This window comes from Aegilops tauschii, chromosome 5 (assembly GCF_002575655.3).
Source record: "Aegilops tauschii subsp. strangulata cultivar AL8/78 chromosome 5, Aet v6.0, whole genome shotgun sequence".
Classification (NCBI taxonomy): domain Eukaryota; kingdom Viridiplantae; phylum Streptophyta; class Magnoliopsida; order Poales; family Poaceae; genus Aegilops; species Aegilops tauschii.
Window position 1 is genome coordinate 114,483,111 of NC_053039.3, and position 8,209 is coordinate 114,491,319.

Sequence of the window (8,209 nt, forward strand, 5' to 3'; positions counted from 1 at the left end):
CGTTGGTTATTTAGTTGCCACTAATTAAACTGCTAACTGCCTAATTAGTTAAGGGTATTTTTATCCAAAATGCTTGCCTTGTCATCGTGTCAAAAAAAATATATCTTATATAAAGGAATGGAGCGAGTATATAGTTTCGGAGCGCCTTAAGGTATTGCCATGTACTCTATCAGGCACCGACCTATCCACTAAATATCTATTGCTATGTCGGTTTCATATTAGTTGTCGTTTATTGGGACGGATAGCACAACCCTCATTATGCTGGTGGGGTTTAAGAGACAATTTTAGTTGGCATAATATATATCCAGCGAAGGCGCCGGCATTAAAAACTATGGGTTCAAGTAGGGGCGGGCCCAGGAATTGACAACCGTGTATTTAAAATTTTAAAACTTTTTTTAATCCTATAGCCTTCCTTTTTTTGCATATAACCGATTATAGCAACATGTTGTACTAGTTCTAGAATATATAAAATATATTGCATAATACTAAGAAATTGTTCAACATACTGTATCAACTAAGAATTAGCATCACTTCAGGAGAGATCCAACTGTAAGAAATCAGAGGATTAATACATCTAATTAGCAATTCTACCTTCAGTAGTTGAATCAGTTAGTTGTCGCTGCGAAACTGAATCGGTGTGGCCTACTGCCCGCTGCTGACTACAAAGATCAGAAGTTCAGAACAAAGGGAGGCAGGGAGCGAGCCAGTGAGGATGGATTCTTGGCGACGTCCGCGCTGCCGTGCGCACGCGCGATCGTCGATCAGCCGACGGCAACAGCCCTGGCCGCCTGGCGGCTCTCGTGCGATCTGCGAAGAGAACTAGGGCACAACCGAACAACGGAACAGGGTACGAGGGGAAGGAAGGCGCCTGTTCGTCTCTGCGTCTGATCGATTCGACCGATGGACTTTTTTTGGGGCGACGACGAACGTGTGCGAGTGTGTGTGCGTTGTGCTACAACCATTTGGGCCAAGTCACGGTGGTTTACTGGGCAACGCGTGGTGAGCCTCTGTTTTCGGGCTTAAGTAATGGACTAACATGGTTTGGTGTATCAGTTCTGTTTTTCTTTATATATATGCGCAAGCTCATCATATATACTACATACCCTTGAATTGAAGTAGGCCTGCCCCTGGGTTCAAGGGCAGTAATCTTTTGATTTTTTCTATTTTTTGCACACATATAAATAGAACTAAGCGTGTAATAAAAAAGCTGTGGCTTGTAGAATCGCTACTTTATCTATGATGAGCTTGTGAGCCTTCCGTGCATGCGAAATACCAATTTTTGGCACCGCTTTTTGATTTGTGAGAGAATTTATTTATTTTATTAAAAATTATTACCCCCTGTTTTTGTATAACTACACGCACCTGTTCACCCACAAACTCAAGTTGATGGGGAAAGGTAGGATATGCATTTATACGTCAACACTTTCCCTCACGTGTGGCTCCCTCGCGCCTAAACATGGACCGGGAGTGGGCTGCAATTTTTTATTTTTGAATTGTGCCACTAGTAGAAAACAGGGCTTTCGTTCGGGCATGGCAAGCCCATTAGTCCCGGTTCAGTCACGAACCGAGACTCATGGGGGCATTCGTCCCGGTTCGTGAGCCCAGGGGGCCGGCCGGAGCCTCGTGGACATTGGTCCCGGTTCGTATGGAACCATTTGTCCCGGTTCGAGGCATGAACCGGGACTAATGGGCCTCGCTCCTGGCCCACAACCATTGGTCCCGGTTCTTGGCTTGAACCGGGACAGAAGGCCCGGATTTAGTACCGGTTCTAGCCACGAACCGGGACAAATGAGCTGCCTATATACACCCCATCGCCGCAGCAGAGCACTCCACAGTGCTCTATTTTTTCTGGCCGTCGAGGGGAGGGCATTTGGGTGCTCTAGCTCACCTCCTATGCACATGAGGTGTTCGATGAAATGTCTGATCCACACTAGTTAATCTTTCTCCTCTCGAAACTCGACCTCCGAGCTCCATTTTCCCCGAGATTTGTCTAGGTTTAGCAGTCCGTCACGTCCCGTCCCCGTCTTCACCGCCGTCGATCGCCCGCGCCGATCTCGTCGCCAGCACCACCGTGGTGAGCCTCTTGTTCTTATCTTTTTTCTGAAAGAAAAAAAATTCTTACTTCAGATAGATACTTGTATAATTTTGTTACTTTTATTATTCCTTCTTATTATATAGTGCGATGGTTTTGGTATCCGCCCCCGTCGGCCCTCGTCCTGTCTATGATTCGGATGTGGTATATATTATCTTTTTATAACTATTTGGTTCATTTATTGTTTTATGACAATTATGCCGACCAACGTGACATAGATTTTATTTATTTAGGAGGTGGTTGAACCAGAAATTCCAACCGACCCTATTGTCGAAAGGTTAAATTTAGTTGAAGAAGAAAACAATTACTTGAAGGAAAAAATAAAAAAATTGAGGAGGAGAAGATGATATTGGAGTTGCATGTTGCGGATGTCGTCGATGATCACAAGATCAAGATGGATGCAATGCGGTTGAAGATTAGAAAGATTAGAAAATATGCCATTCATACCGAGGCTTGGTATCATTATGCAGTTGGATCAATTGTTACCTTGGTTGCGATTATGATCGCATTTGTTGTTGCATTGAAATGTTTTACATAATTTCAATGTATGGTTTAATTAGATGCTCTGGAGAGCTATATATATGTTGTTCAATGAGAACTATGTATGTACTTTGGTTTTAATGTGATGATGAACTTCTATTAATTTGGTCACTTATCTATTCATGAGAGCTATATGTTGCCTTCAATTTCAGGGTCTTATAGCTCAAAATAATCAGTAAATGCATGAAAAATAACAAATGAAGTAAGAAAGGGTTGAAAATTGTTGATGTGGCTTTGAATGGTGCATTTTGAACACAGAAAAACTATGGAGTTCAAATAAGTTTAAAAAAATGAAATCCCTTTGTAGCAGACGAGTTTCCGTATGAAACCCTGATACTTCGAAAGAGATTGTCCGTTTTGTACACGAAGTGCATCCAGTTTTTGCCGTAACCCTCTCTACGTTCTTGCACATGCTATGTGGGTGAAATGATGATACCATGCCAACTTTTAACCTTTTCATAGTTGATTTGAAATGCTTTTCAATTTCAGGGTTTTATAGCTCAAAATAATCAGTAAATGCATGAAAAATAACAAATGAAGTCAGAAAGGGTTGAAAATTGATGATGTGGCTTTGAATGGTGCATTTTGAACACAGAAAAACTATGGAGTTCAAGTAAGTTCAAAAAAATGAAATCCCTTTGTAACAAACGAGTTTCCGAATGAAACCCTCATACTTCGAAAGAGATTGTCCGTTTGTACACGAAGTGCATCCAGTTTTTGCCGTAACCCTCTCTACTTTCTTGCACATGCTATGTGGGTGAAATGATGATACCATGCCAACTTTTAACCTTTTCAAAGTTGATTTGAAATGCTTTTCAATTTCAGGGTTTTATAGCTCAAAATAATCAGTAAATGCATGAAAAATAACAAATGAAGTCAGAAAGGGTTGAAAATTGATGATGTGGCTTTGAATGGTGCATTTTGAACACAGAAAAACTATGGAGTTCAAGTAAGTTCAAAAAAATGAAATCCCTTTGTAACAAACGAGTTTCCGAATGAAACCCTCATACTTCGAAAGAGATTGTCCGTTTTGTACACGAAGTGCATCCAGTTTTTGCCGTAACCCTCTCTACTTTCTTGCACATGCTATGTGGGTGAAATGATGATACCATGCCAACTTTTAACCTTTTCAGAGTTGATTTGAAATGCTTTTCAATTTCAAGGTCTTATAGCTCAAAATAATCAGTAAATGCATGAAAAATAACAAATGAAGTAAGAAAGGGTTGAAAATTGTTGATGTGGCTTTGAATGGTGCATTTTGAACACAGAAAAACTATGGAGTTCAAGTAAGTTTAAAAAATGAAATCCCTTTGTAGCAGACGAGTTTCCGTATGAAACCCTGATACTTCGAAAGAGATTGTCCGTTTTGTACACGAAGTGCATCCAGTTTTTGCCGTAACCCTCTCTACGTTCTTGCACATGCTATGTGGGTGAAATGATGATACCATGCCAACTTTTAACCTTTTCATAGTTGATTTGAAATGCTTTTCAATTTCAGGGTTTTATAGCTCAAAATAATCAGTAAATGCATGAAAAATAACAAATGAAGTCAGAAAGGGTTGAAAATTGATGATGTGGCTTTGAATGGTGCATTTTGAACACAGAAACTATGAAGTTCAAGTATTCAAAAAAAATGAAATCCCTTTGTAACAGACGAGTTTCCGAATGAAACCGTGATACTTCGAAAGAGATTGTCCGTTTTGTACATGAAGTGCATCCAATTTTTGCCGTAACCCTCTCTACTTTCTTGCACATGCTATGTGGGTGAAATGATGATACCATGCCAACTTTCAACCTTTTCAGAGTTCATTTCTAGTGCTTTTCAATTTCAGGGTCTTATAGCTCAAAATAAACAGTAAATGCATGGAAAATAACAAACATCATAAAAAATAAATAAGTAATTAGAAACAGAAGAAAATAAACTTTAATAAAATATATAAGTAGAAACAAAATAAAATAAACTTTAATAACATAAATAAAATTTATGAAACTAAAATTATCAACATATTTTCTGTTCAAAACATTATAAGCAACCTCTAGTATTACTGAAACTAAAATTATATAAAATTTATGCAACTAAAATTATCAAAGTTTTTTCTGTTCAAAAACATTAAAAGCAAAAAGAATTTTCATAAAGAACTTTTTTGTTAGAAACTTTAATAGCAAAAAGAATTATCATAAAATAAAATAAATAAGTAATTAGAAACAAAATAAAATAAAATAAATAAGTATTTTGTTGTAAGTAGAAACAAAATAAAATAAATAAAGCAAAAAAAGAAATAAACTGGGAAAAAAATAAAAAAGCCACCTACTGGGCCACCACGGCCTGAATACGACTAGAAACCCACCCATGGGCCAGGATTCAGGCCCGTAGAAGGCCCAATAGGACCACATGCAGATACAGTGTGTTTAGGCCCGAAAGCCTGCATTTGAGAGGAACTCGAGAGGGCAGCGGGAGTGGGGCTTATAAACCACTCTCGAGCTCCCTCAGCTAGCGAGGTGGAACTAAATTTTCGTGCCGCGATGCGGGCAGCACAAGGCCTTTAGTCCCGGTTGGTGCCACCAACCGGTACTAAAGGCATACATTGGTACCGGTTCGTGGCACCAACCGGTACCAATGCCCCCCCTTTAGTCCCGGTTTGTGCCACCAACCGGGACCAAAGGCCTCTACTTCCCGCCCTTTGGGCTGCTGAAAAGAGGCCTTTGGTCCCGGTTGGTGGCACCAACCGGGACTGAAGGTGGGCTTTGGTACCGGTTCATGCCACGAACCGGGACTAAAACTTTTCCTATATAAGCCAGCACTTAGCATTTTTTCAGATTTCATCGCCAGTTGCCGCCCGACGACGCCGACCCTCCTCGACGCCGCCAGGCTACCCCGCCGCCGTCGCCCGTGCTCCCGAGCCCACGCCGACGCCGTCCGCCGCCCTCGAGCCCACGCCGTCGCCGGCCGCGCCCCTGCGCCATGCCCCGACGCCGTCCCGCCCCGCCCCGACGCCGTCGCCGCCCCTGCCCCGACGCTGCCTCCTCGTCGCCGTCGCCGCGCACCCTGTGAGCGCCGCCCCGATCCCCTCCTCCTCCTCGCTGTAATGGCCGCCGCCGCTGCCGCCGCGTCGCCGCGCCCCCTAGCTAGCTATTATATATGTGTAGTTTAGATTTGTAATTTAGTTGTATTAATTTGGATGTGTAGTTAGATGTGTAGTTAATTTAGTTGTTGTAATTTAGATGAATTAATTTAGATGTGTAGTTTAGATTTTTTTGGTGATATTATTATTGAATATGCAAATGTTTGTATGTTCATATATATGCAAAGAATATATCAAATTTTTCATAGAATTTTTATGATTTTTTTTCTGTTGTAATTTTTTCATAGAATTTTTATGATTTTTTTGTTCATAGAATTTTCTTTGTCAATTTATGTATATGTTCATATTGTGTAGGAATCTGAAAATTGTGTATGATCAAAGTCATTTATGTATGTTCATATTTAGAAGAAAAAGAAGGAGAGAAAAAATGAAAATAAGAAGAGGAAGAAGGAGAAGAAGAAGAAGAATAAGAAGAAGAAGAAGAGGAGAGGAAGAAGAGGAGAAATAAATAAGAAGATGAAAAAGAAGAAAAAAGAGTAGAAGAACAAGAAATAGAGGAGAAGATGAAGAAATAGAATAAATATAATTTATTCTATTTCTTCTTCTTCTCCTCTATTCCTTCTTCTTCTTCTTCTCCTTTTTCTTTTTTTCTTCGATCTCCTCCTCTATTCATTTCTTCTTCTCCTCTTTTTTTCCTTCTTCTTCCTCTCCTTATTTTTTTATCGGGTATGTCGTTGTCGATATACGTACCCCCCTCCCCGATAACTGTTAGTAAGTACTACTTAGAAAGTGTTTAATATAATTAGTTAGAAAAATAATAGAACTAGTTAAACTAGGTAGTTTATTTTTAGTAAGTACTACTTTATTCTATTTATAGTAAGGAAATTAATAGAACTAGTTTGTTTTTTTAGTTAAAGCAATTATTCCCGCATCGATATCGACGATGCCTATCCCGCATCCTCGTCGTTGACTCGGCGGAGGAGGCCGGCTTGATTAGAGGGGCCATGTCCGGGACTAGGCTCCGCCGGGCTCGTTTTGGGAGGTGCTACCTTCCGGGGGGCGTAGGTTGGTGAGGAGCCAGCCCATTGTTGATCCGATCCTTGTTTGGTGGCGGTCGCGTGGGCCAGTGACGGTGCCGAGGCTTCCGGACATCGCGGAGGTGGTACGTCATCGTGTCAGCGAGGAGGACCAGCACGTCCGTCGCTACATGGTTGCGTTGGAGGGCAGGTTCGACAATACCTGGCAGGTTCTTCAAGGATCTCACTGGAGCTATGATCCTGTGATGGTTCCTTCCCTTTGGGTGTCCACCGCCCGCGCCAATACCCGTCGGGTGCTACGGTTCTAGCTGTACTGGCGATATGTATGATAGTATTCGAGGTGTATTAGTGATAATATTCGACGATGTACGGACGAATGGAGATGATGTAGTTTTGCTTATAATTGAATGCATCCTAATTTGAATACTACTTTATTTTGCGATTTGATTTTGCTTATTGAATGCTCAAATTGGAAAACTACTCCTACTTTGAATGCTAAAATTGGGGAGCACTATGCAAGGCATATGCATATGATTAGTTGATAGCTTATAGGGTTTTTGTTTTCGCAGAAATCTAGGAGCCCCCGGCCCCTCCATCATCCCCGCCGTCGTCCCCGTCACCGCCCCCTCTGACATCGAGGTGAGACCAGCCAAATCCTCTTTTAGAAAGATAATTAAACGATATTTCAGGTTGACTTTAAGTCTGTCGAGTCTCCACCATATATGAGAGGACGAAGAATCCCGACTGTTGTCGTGGGGGTAGCTTCTCCTTCGTTCCCGTGTGCTAGAAAATTTGGTGTAATGCACTCGGGAACGAAAGGAGGAGCTACCATCACCGACGGTCGCAAATGTCAGAGAGGAATTAGTGAGGGAGAGTTCCACCATATATATATATGAGAGGACGAAGAATCCCGACTGTTGTCGTGGGGGTCGCTTCTCCTTTGTTCCCGTGTGCTAGACATTTTGGTGTAATGCACTCGGGGACAAATGGAGGAGCGACCATCACCAACGGTCGAAAGTATACACCACGTGAGCTGAGAGTTTTCAAGAAAAGACTCGACAAACCGACAGTCAACCCGTGATGAATAATAATGATCTAATTTAGTTTTTCTAGTACATATATTTAATTGTACAAGTTTAATCTTTGAATTATGAACGTAGGAAATGTCATCATCGGACGACGAAAGTCTCCCGGGGGAGTGTGGGTGGTGCCACGACGATCGAGGTTTGTGCGATAGGCCTCACCTGGACGATGATCGGCGCTTCAACATTAAGCTCGAGGAGACCTTCGATGTTGAAACGGTATGCAACGGCGACAAGTGTTTTTTCGTAATTAAGCATGACTTCAACTATTTGAACGTGTAATTTTCATCTTTTACAATTCGAGTATAGCTTATCCCATGCCATGCAAGACGCTATGTCTTGGAGAGGATGGATTTTGAAGACCATGAAAATTTT